We start from the raw sequence: 19,157 nt of genomic DNA on the forward strand, positions 1-19,157 counted from the left end.
AAATGCACATTCTTTGTTTTTCTTATACTACAATGAAAGAAAACTATGGTTACTTTTGAACATACATCCTGCATTTCAAAATATAGTTTTCTATTGAACAAAAATATATATTCTAATTTGGTTATATAAAGACAATGCCTATTAAAATAACGGAATTTTAAAAAGTTATGCTTAAGACCCACATAATTAAGGATAATTATAGAGTATATTTAAGCAATTATTTTACTCTAATTTTTATATGGGCATAAGGAATAAGGAAAATAATGTTCACCTGGAATGAATCTATTTGATTCTCTGCTTTTCAATCTCCTTGAATCTTCTCTGTAATAAAATTAAACCAAAATTTGAAAAGTCATTTGAAAGGTTTTTACAAAATTTCCATTTACTTCAACACTGTTTCATGGATTATGTATTTTTAATATTTTAAGCAATCTTTGTGAACTTTAATAGAAAATACATAATTATTGCCCTAAACCCTTAATTTAGAGTCTCAGCATATTTCTAACTACTTCCATTTAAACTTATTTTCAATTAAACATATTATCCTCGAAGAGAACAACTTTATTCATTTTATACTCTCAACAAAAAACATAATCTTCTTTACACATGATCAATTTTCTTCCCAGGTTTACTGAGATATAATTGGCCTACAATATTATGTAAGTTTAAGGTGTACCAATGGGATGACTTGATGAATGTATATATTAGGAAAAGTTTACCACAATTAAGTTAGTTATCACATTCTTCATCTCACAAAGTTACCATTTGTTGTTGTTGTCATGTTGTTATGGTGAGAACATTGAATATATCCCTTAATACCAACTTTCAAATATACAATACAGTATTGTTAACTACAGTCACCATCCTGTGCATCAGATTCCCAGTGATTTATCATTTTATAACTCAAAGTTTGTACCCTTGATCATACTATATTTATCTTTCTCTGTTGGACTTATTTCACTTAGCATAATGCTCTCAAGTTTCATTCATGTTGTCACAAATGGTAGGATCTCCTTCTTTTACACCTGAATATTTCATTGTATAAATATATATCAAGTCTTATTTGTCCATTTATTTGTAGATGGATACTTAGATTGTTTCCAGTTCTTAGCTATTGTGAATAGTGCCATAAGGAACATGAGAGTGCAGATATCTCTTCAAAATAGTGAGTTCAGGTGAAATAGGACTCTGGACTTACCTCATCCCATGAATACAACTAGATAACTATCAAATCATCCTATATATCCAAGAAATCAAGCTGAAGACTGGCAGAACAAACTCCACAACTAAAGGTAGAGAAGAGGCAGCACTGAAGAAGGTAGGGAGTGCAGAAATTTGGTTTGGGAAAGAAACAGATAGTGGCTACTGCAGTGGGGAGGGAGCTGCGATCATAGAGAAGGATGAGGGAGAGATAGAACAAAATAAGCACACAGGGAAAATGAAACCCCATAGCAATTGGCTTGGAACACAAAAGGGCCTAAATTCCATGAGGTCTTGCAACCTGTAGGACTTAAAGTCTAGAGTTTTAAAGACTCTAAGGGAGTCTTTAAAGGTCAGTGGGATAAATAATAAGTAAGTAAGTAAGTAAATAAATAAATAAATAAGTCAGTGGGCTTGGCTCTAGAAGAGCTCAGAGGACACTGGAGTTGCTCTTGGAAAAAAGGTAGGGCAAATATACTGTGACCATACAGCCTGAAAACAGCAATCTGAAGATCTGGGGAAACATACTGGGGCACACAGTGGGGAGGTTAGTTGCTCATCTTGGATATGTCCCAGAGAGTCAGCATTCTCAGAAGAGATCCCTCAGGCTACAAAGGAACTGGAAGGTACCATTTCCCTCCCCTTCACCTCAGCATAAACACAAGGCTCCCTGCAGAAAACCCACACAGTGCTGACACTCGCTACCTACCTTGCTTACCACAAGCCTGACACCCCAAACTCTGGAATAACTGCCCTTCCCAGTCATACTTCCTTAAGACCCAGCATGGTGGGCTTAGAAGACCAGCCCAAACCCCTACCAACTCTGTATCTCCCAACCTGGGAGTTTTGCAAAGCCTTGGTTCCAATGGTGGCTGCACAGGTCACAAACAGACCAGAGCACACCTAGTTAAAACTCACCACATTCAGGCCTGGGACAAAATACTGCCCACAATAGGCAAAGAGAGCCTCCATAGGCAACTATCTTGAATAATAAAGAGGTAAGGGCCCAACAGCAGAACATGTACACACACACACAGATATACTCCCAGAAGTGCCAGGCCCTGAGGAACAGGGGACACTATATGGCAGTGCACCTCAGGACCTCTTCTTTATAAGGTTGTTACCCTGGAGTACAGGACACATAATGATTTCCTAATACAGAGAAATAGGCACAGAGACTTAAATAAAATGAGAAGACAGGAATTTGTCCCAAATGAAAGAATAGAACAAAGCCATGGCCAGAGATCTAAGTGAGACAGATATAAGTAACATGCCTAATGGATAATTTAAAGCAATGATCATAAGGATACTCACTAGACTAGAGAAAAAAGTGGAGGACATCAGTGAGACCATTAATACAGAGATAAGGTATATTACAGCAGAGACAAAGGGCTCAATAAAATGAGAAACATACTTGATGTAATGAACAGCAGGATGAATCAAAGGAACAATTAATAACCTAAAAGACAAAGTAATGGAAAGTAATTAAGCTGAACAAAAGAGAGAAAAAAGAATTATGCAAAACAAGAACAGACTTAAGGAAATGAACAACTCCATCAAATGTAATAACATTCGTATTATAGAAGTCTCAGAAGAACAAGAGAGAAAAGGGGGCAGATGATTTATTTTAAGTAATAGAACTAAAAATTTCCCAGTCTGGGGAAGGAAACAAATATCCAGATCTAGGAGGTATAGAGAACTTCCAAAAAATTGAACAAAAGCGGATCCACACCAAGACATATTGTAATTAAAATGGCAAATAAATAATTAAATAAATAAGGCACAATGTATTGATGAAGAAAAATATTAAAAGACAGTTGCATACAAAGGAGCCCCGTAAGGCAGATTTTTCAGCAGAAACTATCCAAGTCAAAAAGAAGTGGCATGATATATTCAAAGTGCTGAAAGGGAAAACCTGCAGCCATGACTATTCTATCTAGCAAGGCTATCATTCAAAATAGAAGGAAAGACAAAGAATTTCCCAGAGACAACGTTTTTCCATAAAAACTAAGGAACTTCATGACCACTAAACCAGACATGAAAGAAATATTAAAGGGGACTCTGGGTGGAAAGAAAAGACCAAAAATGATAGTATCAAGGGAGGAAACACAAAAGCAGTAAAAATAAATATTTCTGTTAAAAAAATAAATCAAGGGACTCACAAAATAAAAGGATATACAACATGACAACATATACCTAAAATGTGATGACTAGAGAAGTAAAGAATGGGTTCAAACTTAACCAATAACTTAATATAGTCTGCTCTATGCAGAAGATGTTATATACAAACCTAATGGTAACTGCAAATCAAAAACCACTAATAAATATGCAAAGAATAAAAATAAAGAAATTCAAATATATCATTAAATAAAACTAGCAAACATGAAAAAGAGAATGACAGGAAAGACTCAAGGAAAATATTCAGAAACAACCACAAAACAAATAATAAAATGGCAAAAAATACATATATATCAATGATTACTTTGAATGTAAATGAACTAAATGCTCCAATCAAAAGACATAGATGTCAAATGGATTACGGAACCCAAAAGGACACCAGGGTGGCCCAGTGGTTGAGCATCTGCCTTTGGCCCAAGTCATGATCCTGGAGTCCCGGGATCAAATCGCACATTGGGCTCCCCATGGGGAGCCTGCTTCTCCTTCTGCCTCTCTCTCTCTGTTTCTCATGAGTAAATAAATAAAATCCTTTAAAAAAACCTGAAATCCATCTATATGTTGTCTACAAGAGACTCATTTTTAGACCTAAAGACACGTATACAATTGAAAGTGGCAAGATGGAAAAACATTTATCATGCAAATGCATGTCAAAAGAAGGCCAAAATAGCAATACTTACATCAGACAAAATAAGACTTTAAAACCAAAACTAAGAAAAGGCAAGAAAAAAAAGACACTATATAATAATAAAGGGAACAATCCAACAAGAAAATATAGCAATTATAAATATTCATGCATCTAACAAGGGAGTGCTCAAATACATAAAAAGGTTAGTAACAAACATAAAGGAACTAATCAATAATAATGCAATAGTAGGTGTCTTGAACACCCCACTTACATCAATCAACAGATCATCTAAAGAGAAAATCAACAAAGAAACAATGGCTTTTAATGACACACTGGACAGGATGGCTTTAACAGATATATTCAGAATATTCCAACCTTAAACAGCAAAATACATTCTTTTTCAAGGGCATATGGAACGTTCTCCAAAATAAACAACATATTAAGCCACAAAACAAACCTCAACAAATTAAAAAAGATTGGAATTCATACCCTGCATCTTTTCTGACCACGACAACCGTGAAACTAAAAATCAACTGCAAGAAAAAGTCTGGAAAGACCACAAATACATGGAGGTTAAATAACATGCCATTAACCAATGATGCATCAATCAAGAAATAAAAAAATAAATTAAAAAAATACATGGGAACAAATGAAAACACAATGATATAAAACTATTGAGATGAAGAAAAAGTGGTTCAAAGAAGGAAATTTATAGCAATACAGATCCGCCTCAAGAAGAAAGAAAAATCTCAAATGAATAACCTAACCTAGAGATGGTTCTTTGAAAAAACTAATAAAATTGATAAACCTCTAACCAAACTTAACAAGAATAAAAAGAGAAAGGACCTAAATAAATAAAATCACAAATTAGAGAGGGGAAAAACCCACAAAACACACAGAAATACAAGCAATTATAAGAGAATGTTATGAAACACTATATGAAAAAACAATATGCCAACAGATTAGATAACCTAGAAGAAATAGATAAATTCTTAGACACATAAACTACCAAAACCGAAACAGGAAGAAATGGAAAATTTGAACAGACCCACAATTATGGCAAAGAAATCGAATTAGTAATCAAGGAACTACCAGAAAAAAAAAAAAGAGAAAAAAAAATGCAAAGCCAGATAGCTTCACAGGCAAATTCTACCAATCATTTAAGAGGAGTTAATACCTGTTCTCCTCAAACTATTGTAAAAAAATAGAAAGGGATGAATAACTTCCAAATTCATTCTACAAGGCCAGCATTAGCTTGACACCACAACCAGATAAAGACACCAACAAACCAACAGACAGACAAACAAAATCAAAACAAAAGATCTACAAGTCAATACCTCTGATGATCATAAATGCAAATATAGTCAATAAAATACTAGCAAACCAAATCCAACAACACATTTTAAAAAATCAATCATCATGATGATGTGGCATTTGTTTCTGGGGTTGGGAAGTGGTTTAATATTTGCAAGTAAATCCACAAAATCTCACAGTAAGAGAAAGGATTAGAACCATATGATCATTTCAATAGACACAGAAGAAGCATTTGAAAAGTAAAGCATCCTTTTGTGATAAAACCTTCAAGAAAGCAGGTTTAGGGGGAATTTTTTAAAAAGATTTTATTTATTCATGAGAGACATACACAGAGACGCAGAGACACAGGCAGAGGAGAAGTAGGCTCCCCGCAGGGAACCCAGGACCCCAGAATCTTTACCTGAGCCACCCAGGCTCCCCTGGCTTAGGGGGAATATACCTCAACAAAACAAAGGTTGCATATGAAAACCCACAACTAACATCATCCTTAATCAGGAAAAACTAAGATCCTTTCCCCCTAAGATCAGAAACAAGACAATGATATCCATTCTTACCACTTTTATTCAACATAGTAGTGGAAGTTCTAGCCACAGAAATCAGAGAACAAAAAGATATAAGGCATCCAAATCTGTAAGGAAGTAGTAAAACTTTCACTATTTGCAGATGACATGATACTATATATACAGAACCCTAAAAACTCCACCAAAAAATTGCTAGAATTGATACACAAATTCAGTGGTCACAAAATACAAAATCAAACTGCAAAGATCTGTTGCATTTTGATACCTAAAGATAAAGCAGAAGAAGGAGAAATTAAGAAAACATTCTCATTTACAATTGCACCAAAAATAATAAGATATCTAGGAATATGTCTAATCAAAGAGGTGAAAGACCTGTACTCTGCAAACTATAAAACTGATGAAAAAAATTGAAATGACACAAAGAAATGGGAAAAGCATTCCATGCTCAAGCATTGGAAGAACAAATATTGTTAAAATGTCTATCATACTACCCAAAGCAATGTACACATTTAATGTAATCCTTATTAAAATACCACCAGTGGGGTATGGCTCAGGTGGTTAAGCCACTGACTCTTAATTTTGGCTCAATTCATGATTTCAGGGTCTTGAGCTAGAGCCCCACATTGGGCTCCATGCTCAGTGGGGAGTCTGCTTGAGATTCTCTCTCTTCTTCTCCCTTTGCTCTTCCCCCCTTGTTATCTCTCTCTCTCTAAAATAAATAAATATATTTTTAAAATTCTACAAAAAAAAATACCACCAGGATTTTCCATAGATCTAGAACAAACAATCCTAACATTTGTATGGAACTACAAAACCCTGAATAGCCAAAACAATGTTGAAAAAGAAAAGCAAAGCTGGAGGCATCACAATTCCAGACTTCAAGTTATAGTAATATATATAAAAAAAAAGCTATAGTAATCAAAACACTATGGTACTGGCACAAAACATAACCACATAGATCAGTAGAAAAGAATATAAAATCTAGAAAAAAATCCACAATTCTATGGTCGATTAATCTTTGCAAAAGTAGGAGAGAATATCCAATGGAAAAAGACATTCTCTTCAACAAACAGTGGGGAAAATTGGACAGGAACTTGCAAAAAAATGAAACTAGACCATTTTCTTATACAATACACAAAAATAAATTCAAAATATATTAAACACACAAATATGAGACCTGAAACCACCTAAGTCCTAGAAGACAGCATAGGCAGTAATTTCTCTGACACTGGCCTTAACAACTTTTTCCAAATAGGTCTTCTGAGGCAAGGGCAACAAAAGGAAAAATAAACTATTGGGACTTCATCAAAATAAAATTTTCCTTTAGAGTAAAGGAAATAATAAACAAAAGACAATCTATGGAATTGGAGAAGATATTTGCAAATGACAAATCTGATAAAGGGTTACTATACAATACATGTAAAGACCCAACACCCATAAAACAAAGAATTTAACAATGGGCAGAAGATATGAACAGACATTTCTCCAAAGAAGACACACAGATGGTCAAAAGGCACATGAAAAGCTCCTCATCATCACTTACGTCACTCAAATCAAAACTACAATGAGATACCACCTCACAATTGTCAGAATGGGTATAATCAACAACACAAGAAACAACAGATTTCGGTAAGGATGCAGAGAAAGGGGAAACCTCTTACACTGTTGGTGGGAATGCAAACTAGTGAAGCCACTGTGGAAAACAGTAACAAAGTTCCTCAAAAAGTTAAAAACAAAATTACCCTATATCCAGTAATCATACTGCTGGGTATTTACCAAAGGATACAAAAATATTAATTCAAAGGGACACATGCACTCTGATGTTTACAGTAGCATTATCAACAATAACCAAACTATGGAAAGAGCCCAAATGTGCAAGAGCTGATGAATAGATAAAGAAGATGTGGTTGGTATACACGTATAGTGGAATATTACGCAGCCACAAAAAAAATCTTGACACTTGCAATAACATGGATAGAGCTGCAGAGCATAATGCTAATAGCAATGCCAGTCAGAGAAAGACAAATACCATATAATTTCACTCATGTGGAGTTTAAGAAACAAAATAAATCAGCAAAGGGGGAAAGAAAGGGAGAGAGGTGGGTGGGAGGATGGGTGAAATAGGGGATGGGGTTTAAGGAATGTGCTTTTTGTGATGAGCACCAGGTATTAAAATAAAAACTTAAAATAATACATTTTATACAAAGTGACGGTAAAATACTAAAATGGATAACGACAATAAAAAAGTGATTTCATTTTCTTCAGATATATAGCCTGATACAGGATTGCTGGATCATATGATTGTTCTATTTTTAATTTTTTGAGGAAACTCCATTCTGTTTCAGATAGTGGCTATACCAATTTCTATTCCTACCAATACTGCACAAGAGTTCCCTTTTCTCTACAACCATGCCAGTATTACTTTTTTTTATATACAGGTGGGAGATGATATCTCATTCTTTTGATTTGCATTTCCTTGATGACTGGTGATGTTGAGCATTTTTCCATGAATTTGTTGATTATTTGTATGTCTTCCTTGGAAAAATGTCTTTTTAGTTCCTCTGCCTATTTTATAATTAGATTGTTCTTTAGCCATTAAGTCATATGAGTCTCTTATATATTTTGGATATTAATCTCTTATCAGATATATGGTTTGGAAATATTTTCTCCCATTCCTTGTGTTGCCTTTCCATTTTGTTGGTTGTTTCTTTTTCTTTGTAGAGATTTTTAGTTTGATATAGTCCCAATGGTGATTTTTGCTTCTGTTGCTTGTACTTTTGGTGTCACGTCCAAAAAAATCATTGCCAAGATTACATAAAGAGGCATTTTCCAAATGTCTTCTAGGAGTTTTATGATTTAGGTCAAAACATGTAATTCTTTAATCCATTTTGAGTTATTTTTTATGAGTGGCGTAATAACAGGTTTCCAATTTCACTTTTTTTTTGTATGTGAGTATCCTACTTTCACAAGACAATTTATTAAAGTAACTATCCTTTCCCTATTGAGTATTTTTGGCTCCTTTGTGAAGCATTAGTTGGCCATATGTGTGTGGGTTTATTTCTGTTCCATTGGTCTATGTATTTGTTTTTATGCCAGTTTTATACTGTTTTGATTTTCTACAGATTTGTATTATTATAGTTTGAAATTGGGAAATGTGATGGCTCCGGCTTTGTTCTTTGTCAATGTTGCCTTTGCTTTTTGGTATCTTTTGTGGTTTCATATGAATTTTAGCATTGTTTTTTCTATTTCTTAAAAATTCTGTTGGTATTTTGTAGAGATTCACTGAATCTATAGATAGCTTTGGGTAGTGTGAAAATTTTAATAAAATTAACTCAACTGATCCATGTGCATGGATGTCTTTCCATTTATCTGTTCTTTGATTTCTTTCATCAAAGTTTTGTACTTTTCAATGTAGACATCTTTCACTTCCTTGGTTAAATTTATTCTTAAGTATTCTACTCTTTTTTAATGCTATTGCAAATATTAATGTTTCTTTATGACTTTTTCAGATAGTTCATTGCTAGTGAATAGAAATCCAACTGATTTTTGTATGCTTATTTTGTATTCTTTACTAAAGGATTCCTTTATTAGGTCTAACAGTTTTTAGGCGAATCTTTAGGATTTTCTATATACAAGATTATGTCATCACAAACAGAGACAATTTTCCTTCTTCCTTCTCAATTTGGATATATTTAGTTTATCTTTATTGCCTGATTGCCCTGGGTAGGACTTCTAATACTATGTTGAACAGGAGTGATGAGAATGGAAACTTTGTCTTGTTACTCAAAGTGAGTAACAAGATTGAAGAAGCTTTTGATTTCTCACCATTTAGTATATCATCTATGGGCTTTTCATATGTGGCTTTTACTAAATAAGGTATATTCCTTCAATACACAATTTGTTGTGCTTTTACCGTGAAAGGATGTTGAATTTACTTATCTGCAGATGAAACATCCCAGCGATAAATTCCACTTGATATGGTGTGTGATCCTTTCATTGCACTCTTGAATTCATTTTGCTAGTATTTTGTTGAAAATTTTTGCATTTACATTCATCGGGGATATTTGCCTATGGTTTGCTTTCCTTATGGCATCATATGTGGCTTTGGCATCAGAGAAATTCTGGCCTTGTAAAATGAATTTGGGAGCATTCACTCCTCTGCAATTTTTTGGAAGAGCTTGAGAAGAATTGGCATTATTTCTTTTAAAAATTTGGACAGAATATACCTATGGAGAAAAGACATTCACCTGTGAGTTGGGATATGCTTGAGTGTGCTGTGACTCTGAGTTGATTGTTTAAGGTACCAATTGTGAGGGTGTGAAGTGGCTCTGGGTCCAGGGAGTGTGGTAGCACATCAGCTCAGGTGTCACTGGGTAATGAGAGCATTGACAACTGTGACAACTTCTATACAGGCATTGAAATCAGGCACTCATTTTTCATGTATCCATCAGTAATCTAATTTTTATCAAAATTTTTATCAAAAGTTCTCAAGGGGCACCTGGGAGGCTCAGTAAGTTAAACATCCAACTTTTGATTTCAGCTCAGTGTTGTGAGATTGAACCCTGTATTGAGCTCCATGCTCAGCTGTGACTGAGATTTTCTCTCTCCCTCTCCCTCTGTCCACTACTCTCTCCCTCTTAAATAAATAAATAAATAAATAAATAAATAAATAAATAAATAAATCTATAAAAACAGCTCTCAAGATTCAGTTGGGGAAAAAGATGACATACATCATTATCTTATTTATTATACATATATTAAAGTAATAATGTTACCTTTTCATTGTTATGTCATTTAATTATACAAAAAGGGTCTTGCCTTTTGTGTGTTATATTTGTCCCATTATTAAGTACTTATTCATGATACTTTTCTTGAATTGTCACTTCAGAGACTAAAGCATAGATTTGGGCATCTAGCATCACATCTTGAAAGTAGCACTACTAAAATATTAGGGCAGATCGTCACTATAGAAAAATGGATTATCTATCCAGGTAATAGTGTCATTCATCTAGATTTGAGGTATGTTCAGGTGTTCATGAAATAAAAACTAATTTTTTCTCTCTGAGACATCAAACATCTAGATTAAAATGAGATAAAAAATGGCCACTGATTCAGATGCATTTAAAGGTAGATGTTTATAAACATTTTACAAACTGCAATATTCCCCCTTTAACCAGAATATTTAAATTTCTAAATAATAACTTTATGTTTAGATTTACTCAGAGTTTATAATTCTATTGAACATTTGCGAATTTTAAGGAATTCAAATATTTAAATTAAGCAGAGATAATGGACTTACCTGAGAATAATTGAAATCGTAGTGAAGCATATGCTCTTGTAAATGTTTTCAGTACTATTGTGTCATCATAATAAAAACACATACCATTTCAATCTTAGATTAGAACAAATTGCCAGAGATATGCCAAATTTTGTGTTGATCCTCCCACATGCATTAGCAATTACTATGTCAATAACTGATTTAGATGAGATAGAATGAAAATATGATTACATAACATTTATCTTTACAATTCATGGAGTAGTGGCTAGTCCTAACTTTATAAGAACTAATAATGTGGACTAAAGAGATTTTGCTACCTGATAATCTCTAAATTTACAGTAATTTTTGTCCTGTATTTTAACACGTATCAAAATATAGTATACATTTCATATCTTTTATACAGTTTTTTCCTACTACTCAAAATGTCAATCATCTCCTCCCTTACCCAAATTTAATCCTCACAGATATTCAACCTGTAATCCCCAGAAACTGAATATTTTATCTTACATAGTTAAGGAGAATTAAGGTTGTGTAGAGAATTAAAGTTGCTAATCAGCTGTGCTTTTAACCAGGAGATTACTTTGGGTTACCTATTATTGGATCAATGTAATCAAAGGGTCCTAAAAGTGGAAGTACGAGGCAAAGAGGAAGTGAGAGGGATGTGATGTGAGAAATCAACTCACTGTTTCTGGCTTTGAAGATGAAGGCAAGTGTTATAGAATGTGTGTGACCTCTAGAGCCTGGAAAGGGTGAGGAAACAGATTCTTTCCTTCAGCCTCCAAAGGGAAAGAATACATGCAGCCTTGCTGAAACCTTAGCCCAGTAATACCCGCCTCAAACTTCTGACCTACAGAATTGTAAGATAATAAATTTGTGTTCTTTTAAGCCACAATATTTTGGGTAATGTTACAGCAGCAATAGGACAGTAATATAGTATTTTAATATATAATTGGTAAACTGTGATATTGTTTTCTTATTGCTTTAGATATGTGAATATCTTTTCTCTATGATGTGCTAATCTCTAACAGATTTTTTTCTTCAAAGTTTTTATTTAAATTCAAGTTGGTTAACATATAGTGTAGTATTGGTTTTAGGAGTAGAATTTAGTGATTCATCAATTACATATACCATCCAGTGCTCATCACAAGTTCCCTCCTTAATGGCCATCAACTATTTAGCCCATCCTTCCACCCACCTACCTAAATCAATCCTCAGTTTCTTCTCTATAATTAAGAGCCTTTTATGGCTTGCCTCTCCATCTGTTTTATTTTTCCTTCCCTTCTCCTATGTTCATCTATTTTGTTTCTTAAATTCCACATATGAGTTAAATTACAAGGTATTTGTCTTTCTCTGACTGACTCATTTCACTTAGCATAATACACTCTATCTATATCAATCTTATTATAAATGGCAAGATTTCATTATTTTTGATAGGTAATATTCCATCCAATATATATACCATATCTTCTTTCTACACTCATCAACCGACTTATATTTGTACTCTTTCCATTGTTTGCCTATTGTCGATAATGTTGCTTATAAATATTGAAGTACATGTGCCCCTTCAAATCAGTATTTTTGTATACATTTGGTAAATACCTAGTAGTGCAATTACTGGATTGTAGGGTAGTTCTATTTTAACTTTTTTGGGGAACTTCCGTACTGTTTTCCAGAATGGCTGTACCATTTTGCATTCCTACCAACACTGTAAGCGGGTTCCCCTTTCTCCACATGCTCACCAACATCTGTTGTTTCTTGTGTTGTTAATTTTAGCTATTCTTACAGGTGTAAGGTGGTATTTCATTGTGGTTTTGATTTGTATTTCCCTGATGCTATATGGTATTGAGCATTTTTTCACGTATCTTTTAGCCATTTGTATGTCTTCCTTGGAAAAATGTCTGTTCAGGTTTTCTGTCCATTTCCTTATTGGATTATTTGTTTTTGGTGTGTTGAGTTTGATAAGTTCTTCATAAATATTGGATAGTAACCCTTTATTCAATATGTCATTTGCAAATATCTTCTCCCATTCCTTTTTAGTTTTGTTGATTGTTTCCTTCACTGTGCAGACACCTTTTATCTTGATGATGTCCCAATAGTTCATTTTTGCTTTTGTTTTCCTTGTCTCTGGTGACATATCTAGTAAGAAGTTCGTATGGCCAAGTTCAAAGAGATTACTGCCTGTGTACTCTAGGACTTTGATGGTTTCCTGTATCACATTTAGGTCTTTCATCTACTTTGAATATTTTCATGTATGGTGTAAGAAAGTGGTCCTCGTTTCATTCTTTTGCATGTTGCTGTCCAGTTTTTCCAACATCACTTGATGAAGAGACTGTCTTCTCTCCATTGGATATTCTTTCTGCTTTGTCAAATATTAGTTGACCTTATATGGTTGTGAGCCCATCTCTGGGTTTTCCATTCAGTTCCATTCATCTGTGTGTCTGTGCCAGTACTATACTTTCTTGATGAATACAGCTTAGTAATATAGCTTGAATTTTGGAATTGTGATGCCTCCACTTTACTTTTTTTTTTCAACATTGCTTTGGCTATTCAGGGTATTTGTAGTTCCATATAAATTTTATAATTATTTGTTTTAACTCTGTGAAAAATGCTGGAATTGCATCGAATATATAGATTACTTTGGGTAGTATGGATATTTTAACAATATTTGCTCTTCAAATCCCTGATCATGGAATGTTTTTCAATTTTGTTGTGTCTTCTTCAATTTCTTTCATATGTGTTCTAGAGTTTTCAGAGTACAAATCTTTTACTTCTGTGGTTAACTTTATTTCTAGGTATCTTATGAGTTTAGATGTAATTGTAAGTGGGGCCAATTCCTTGATTTCTCTTTCTGCTGTTTCATTACTGGTGTAGAAATGCAACGGATTTATGCATGTTGATTTTATATCCTGTGACTTTGTTAAATTTATGTATCAATTCTTGCAATTTTTTGGTTCAGTCTTTCAGGTTTCCTATATAGTGTATCATGTTGTTTGTGAACAAAGAAAGTTTGACTTCTTCCTTGCTGATTTGTATGCCTTTTATTTTGTTGTTGTTGTTATTGTTGTTGTTGTCTGATCGCTGAGGCTAGGACTTCCAGTACTATGTTGAACAGCAGTGAGAGTACACATCTCTGTCATGTTCCTGAATTTGGGGGAAGTTCTCAACTTTTCCTCACCGAAGATGACATTAGTTGTGGGTTTTTCATATATTGCCTTTATGATTTTGAGGTATGTTTGTTCTATTCCTACTTTGTTGAGGATTTTATCAATAAAGGATGCTGAATTTTGTCAAATGCTTTTTCTGTATCTATTGAGAGGATCTTATGGTTCTTTTCTTTTATTAATGTGGTGTACCATGTTTATTGATTTGTGGATATTGAATCAGTCGACAACCCAGGATAAATCCCACTTGATCATGGTGAACAATTCTTTTGATGTACTGTTGGATTCAATTAGCTAGTGTCTTGTTGAGAATTTTTGCAACCATGTTAATCAAGAATATTGACTTGCAATTCTCTTTAGTGAAGTCTTTGTTGATTTTAGAAGGTAATGCTGCCCTGAGCATGAGTTTGAAAGTTTTCCTTACATTTTTCTTTTTGAAATAGCTTGAGAAGAATAGATATTAACTCTTAAAGTGTTTTATAGAGTTCCCATGGAAGCCATCCAGCCCTGGACACATTTGTTGGAAGATTTTTGATTACTGATTCAATTTCTTTGCTGGTTATGGGTCTGTTAAAATTTTCTATTTCTTCTTGTATCAGTTTTGGTAGTTTATGTGTTTCTAGGAATTTATCATTTCTTCTAGATTGCTAATTTGTTGGAATGTAATTGCTCATAATATTCTCTTATAATTGTATTTCTGTGGTATTAGCTATGATCTTTTTCATTTGTGGCTTTATTTATTTCAGTCCTTTCTCTTTTATTTTTGGTAAGTATGGCTAAGGGGTTATCAATTTTGTTAATTATTTCAAAGAACCAGCTCCTAATTTTGTTGATCTGTTATACTGTTTTTTTTTAATATTTTATTTATTTATTCATGAGAGACATAGAAAGAGAGAGGCAGAGAGAGAGAGGCAGAGGGAGAAGCAGACCCCATGCAGGGAACCTGATGCAGGGTTCGATCCCAGTACTCCAGGATCATGCACTTAGCCAAAGGCAGACATGCTTAACCACTGAGCCACCCAGGCATCCCTATTATACTTTTTTTAAAATTTCTATGTCATTTATTTCTTCTCTAATCTTTATTATTTCCCTTATTCTGCTGGCTTTAGGCTTAATTTGTTGTTCTTTTTCTAGTTCCTTTAGGGATAAGATTAGATTGTATATTTGAGATTTTTCTAGCTTCATTAGGCAGGAGCCTATAATGCTATATTCTTCCTTGTTAGGACCACCTTTGCTGCATCCCAAAGGTTTTAGACTGTCATATTTTCATTTTCATTTGCTTCCATCTATTTTTTTATTTCCTGCTTAACCCATCATTCTTTAGTAAAACATACTTTAACTTCCATGCATTTGTGGTCTTTCCAAAGTTTTTCTGTAGTTGACTCTAAGTTTCATAGCCTTGTGGTATAAAAATATGCATGTTATGATCTCAATCTTTTTGTAGTAGTTGAGGCCTGTTTCGTGACCAGTATGTGTTCTATTCTGGAGAATGTTCCATGTACACTCAAAAAGAATGTGTATTCTGCTGGTTTAGGATACAATGTTCTGCATACATCTGTTAAGTGAATCTAATGTAGTGTATTAGTCAAAGCCCTTGTTTCCTTATTGATCTTCTGCTTACATAATCTGTCCTTTTTTGTGAGTGGGATGTTAAAGTTCCCTACTATTACTGTATTGTTATCAATAAGCTTTTAAATGTATTTTCTATAAATTGATTTATAAATTTGGGTGCTCCCATGTTGGAGGCATAAATATTTACAATTATTATATCTTCTTGTTGGATAGACACCTTTATTATGATATAGTGTCCTTCATCTCTTTTTCACAATCTTTGGATTAAAGTCTAGCTTGTCTGATATAAGTATGGCTGCTCTGGCCTTCTTTTGATGTTCATTATTGATAGATGTTCTCCATCCCTTCATTTTCTATCTTGAGAGTGTCTTTAGATCAAAATGAGTCTCTTTTACATAGCATGTAAATGGGTCTTGTGTTTTTATCCATTCCAATATCCTGTGTCCTTTGATTGGGGCATTTAGTTCATTCACTTTCAGAATAATTATTGATAGATATGAATTTAGTGCCATTGTATTACCTGCAAAGTCAGTATTTCTGGAGATTTTGTCTGTTCTTTTCTAGTCTTTGTTGCTTTTGGTTTCTCCTTCCCAAAGTGTCCCCTTTAATATTCCTTGCAGAGCTGGTTTAGTGGTCAGGAACTCCTTTAGTTTTTGCTTACGTTGGAAACTCCTTATCCTTCCTTTTATTCTGAATGACAACCTGGCTGGATAAAGTATTTTAGGTGCATATTTTTTCCCATTTCACATGCTGAATATATCATGTTACTCTCTTCAGGCCTGCCCCCTTTTTTTAATTTTTATTTATTTATTATAGTCACAGAGAGAGAGAGAGAGAGAGAGAGAGAGAGGCAGAGACATAGGCAGAGGGAGAAGCAGGCTCCATGCACCGGGAGCCCGACGTGGGATTCGATGCCGGGTCTCCAGGATCGCGCCCTGGGCCAAAGGCAGGCGCCAAACCGCTGCGCCACTCAGGGATCCCTGCACATCTTTAGTAGAATAAGAATACAGTTATTCTTGATGACTTTTACTTCCTGCCTACATTCATGATATTGTAAAATTGTATACAGTATTAGGAGAAGCATGTGTTAGTATTCCAACATACATTTTTTTTTCAGTTCATCCTCTTGAGGTCGGTTGCGTTTCTCCCTAAGTTTATGTGCATAAACATAACTTACTTTTGGCTTAATTGATTTTGCCTCTGCCCAGAAGATAGGCTTTTATGTTGGCCACATGGAAAAAGCTGTTAATGCTAATTAATATCACCAAAATCCTGTATAAATTCTTATTAATCACAATATATAGAACCAGAAAAATAAAATTACAAGAACCCTTTTGGGCTATATGGTCCCTCCTTACTTTATCATTACTTCTCCTTCAATACCTTCCTTCTTTCTTTATAGCTTCTATTTCATCCTAAATATATTACCTCTTTGTGGGATACTTTTCCTATTTTCTGCTGCAAAGTTTTAAGTATATTTAGTCAATTGCACAATGACAGTTATTTCATCTTTTATCTTTCTTATGAAATTATGTCATGATGATATTTACTCTGTCTCTTTAGAGAAGAATTCTATATTCCTTTTTAGAAGAAACTCAATGAGCTCAATTTGGATATTACTGTGTTGCATTGCCTTCTAGAGTAAGGCAAATTTCTAAAAATGTATTTATATACACACTCATGTAGTCTTTCAGGAACTGCTGAGAACATGGAAGTGTTGATCACAAACTCATCAGACCTGAGAACACAAATTGTTTTATAACATCGCCTTCCCTTTTTTATATAAATATTAAAGGAGTCAGTTCTGTTAACTCTTTCATATAAATTTTCATAACCAAAGTTTAGTATATGTATGGAATGAAATTTAAGATTTTTAATCCAAAATACCTCATTATATATTTAGATTAGGCATTTTACTAGTTGTTCCTGTCTTAAAGACATCTACCAAATGTTACTGAGAATACAAATTTCCACTTCAATTGTTTTGATAATAATTGTCATAATAATGGCAGCTTCCATTTTGAGTGTTTTCTATGTTCAACTTTACTTGCATTATGTCATAAGTACATGGACTGTAGTGGCTCTGAGAGACCACGGTTTCTGAGCTTGAACTGTCTGTATTTAGTGGGTTTAAATGCTCCTTCATTTACTTAATATCTACTTCAAATACCTCACTTATAACACAGAGTTAGTAGTGGTTGAATCATCATTATGTAACTTTTACATACCTCTCATCTGCCTTCTGACCACCAAATAACAAAATTCCTTCAGCACAATTCACAATTCTTAAAGACATGGTTGTTTAATCCCAGAGTATACTAAAGTTTTATCTCACCACTATCAACTTCCTCAAATCCCTACTCAATCCTACTAGGTCTAATTATTGGGACTCCTCATGAATTGCCTCCTTCAAATTGGGTAGCATGCCTTCTGCCAAGATGGTATGCCAAAATGTAATTTTTTCACAACCCTTTGTTGTCGTGTAATTTCATAAGGCAGGTTGCTCTACTTGTCTTCATATGGCCCCACAGCTCAGAATTTTAAAACCAAAGAGCTGGCTTCATAGGCATGCAACCTGTGTAATCACAACATTCTTAGTTTAATGCTCTGTCATTACTATTTTGAATTTCTTTTTTTTTAAATAAATTTATTTTTTATTGGTGTTCAATTTACCAACATACAGAATAACACCCAGTGCTCATCCCGTCAAGTGTCCCCTTCAGTGCCCGTCACCCATTCACCCCCACCCCCTGCCCTCCTCCCCTTCCACCACCCCTAGTTCGTTTCCCAGAGTTAGGAGTCTTTATGTTCTGTCTCCCTTTCTGATATTTCCCACACATTTCTTCTCCCTTCCCTTATATTCCCTTTCACTATTGTTTATATTCCCCAAATGAATGAGAACATACACTGTTTGTCCTTCTCCGATTGACTTACTTCACTCAGCATAATACCCTCCAGTTCCATCCACGTCGAAGCAAATGGTGGGTATTTGTCATTTCTAATGGCTGAGGAATATTCCATTGTATACATAAACCACATCTTCTTTATCCCTTCATCTTAGGATGGACACCGAGGCTCCTTCCACAGTTTGGCTATTGTGGCCATTGCTGCTATAAACATCGGGGTGCAGGTGTCCTGGCGTTTCATTGTATCTGAATCTTTGGGGTAAATCCCCAACAGTGCAATAGCTGGGTCGTAGGGCAGGTTTATTTTTAACTGTTTGAGGAACCTCCACACAGTTTTCCAGAGTGGCTGCACCAGGTCACATTCCCACCAACAGTGTAAGAGGGTTCCCTTTTCTACACATC

The 19,157-nt window shown here is 34.3% G+C and overlaps 1 long non-coding RNA gene across 1 annotated transcript in view; it reads right to left on the reverse strand.

Annotated features, from left to right (window-relative positions):
- Positions 1-271: 271 nt before the first annotated feature.
- LOC111091787 overlaps positions 272-19,157 on the reverse strand; it is a 65,599-nt gene continuing 46,713 nt past the window's right edge. Inside the window, exon 3 of the long non-coding RNA XR_005376022.1 lies at positions 272-321. This is a non-coding gene — a long non-coding RNA (uncharacterized LOC111091787). The remainder of the gene's footprint in view (positions 322-19,157) is intronic.

This window comes from Canis lupus, chromosome 22 (assembly GCF_011100685.1).
Source record: "Canis lupus familiaris isolate Mischka breed German Shepherd chromosome 22, alternate assembly UU_Cfam_GSD_1.0, whole genome shotgun sequence".
In the NCBI taxonomy this organism is placed as follows: Eukaryota; Metazoa; Chordata; class Mammalia; order Carnivora; family Canidae; genus Canis; species Canis lupus.